Raw genomic sequence first — 1,480 nt, forward strand, 5'->3', positions numbered from 1 at the left:
CCAAAACTGAGTCAAGACTTTAGCTAAAACTTTAATAGGAATTTAAATATTCCTGGAAGTACAGGGCCTAGAATAGGAAAAGGCTTTTTTTTTTTCTTGATTATTCATACAGTATCTGGACTATTGTGCTCTATTCTAGGCACCATAAGAGAAACAAAAGAACAAAAAATACCCAATAAGCCGTAGTCAGACTGGTAAAAATTCTGAAAACCTAGCCTAGAGGAATGACCACAGCAAATAGAATTGGTTCCTCTCTTTAAATATTTGAGGAGCATTACCTGAATATACTGGAATTGAAACTTTAAAAAATAAAAATCAATACTGCTTGCTTTGGCAGCACATATACTAGAAACAATACAGAGAAGATTAGCATGGCCCTTGCACAAGGATGACAGGCAAAAAATAAAAATGAATAAATGGGTTATCACTATATTATACACCTGAAACAAATATAACACTGTAGGTTAACTAACCTGGAATTACAATTAAAAATAAAAATAAATACAAATAAACAAATGTTTGAAGAGCATTAGTTTGGGATAGTCTGTGTGGATGCGGGGAACTAGGGTAGGTTAGTGGGAGTTGTAGAAATGGAACGGTCTGTGGTGGTGGCATTTGGTAAGACAGAAGGGGCAGTTAAAGCAAGCTGAGATGGGTAGTTTATGCTTGGTTGAGTCTTTTCAACACACGGCCCAATTCAGGAAAAAAAAAATTGTAGAACGCATTTTTTTCTTCAATTCCGAGTAGCTTTCTTGAATTCCATTGGAGAAAATGTTTCACAACTTAAGTTACATTCTTTAACAAACAGCAGAATGTAGGGACATTTGGGGACTTCTTTGTAGCTATTAAAATATTCATATACGGATATGTTTGCAAATAACAACTTTTTAAACTCCTTATATTGGTATAGTGCTTGAGTTCACAAAAACGCTTTCACATTAATCCTCTCCTTTCGTTTTTGAAACTCCTCTACAAAATAAGTATTACTATCCCCAGGAAACAAGTGCAGAAAGGCAAAACAACTTGTTAAAGATCCTGGCAAATGAGGGTAATACTCAAGCAATACTTAGTTTTTCCATTCAGTGCAAACTGTAATGATCAAGATGGTTACCCTAAAGACTTTTTTTTTTAAATCACTGCTTAGTATAAAACTGAAAAAGAACCAACTACTCCATTTCAAGCTAGATGTGTCTGTCTTTTCATTCCCCAGAGAATTTTCAAATGAGGGAAGATATATTGAAATAAATGAAACATATTTTATACAAATAAAAAGGAAGGCTCTGCTTTTAAAAAGTGTATACTCACTTAACACGTTAAACAAAATCTCTACAGTATTGTGATTCTTTTCAGTATTTTATGAGAAAATATTTCCTGTATATTTTACCTTTAGTCCCCAGATACATTAATATTGGCACTATGTGTTTGGGCTGCTGGATAGCAATGTCATTACCAAGTGTTGATTAGTTTTTTATTAACCTGG

The 1,480-nt window shown here is 33.6% G+C and overlaps 1 pseudogene; it reads left to right on the forward strand.

The window, feature by feature from the left end:
- Positions 1-325: 325 nt before the first annotated feature.
- Positions 326-423, forward strand: LOC122890724 (annotated as a pseudogene).
- The last annotated feature ends 1,057 nt before the right edge of the window (positions 424-1,480 follow it).

This window comes from Neovison vison, chromosome 11, assembly GCF_020171115.1.
Source record: "Neovison vison isolate M4711 chromosome 11, ASM_NN_V1, whole genome shotgun sequence".
Lineage (NCBI taxonomy): Eukaryota > Metazoa > Chordata > Mammalia > Carnivora > Mustelidae > Neogale > Neogale vison.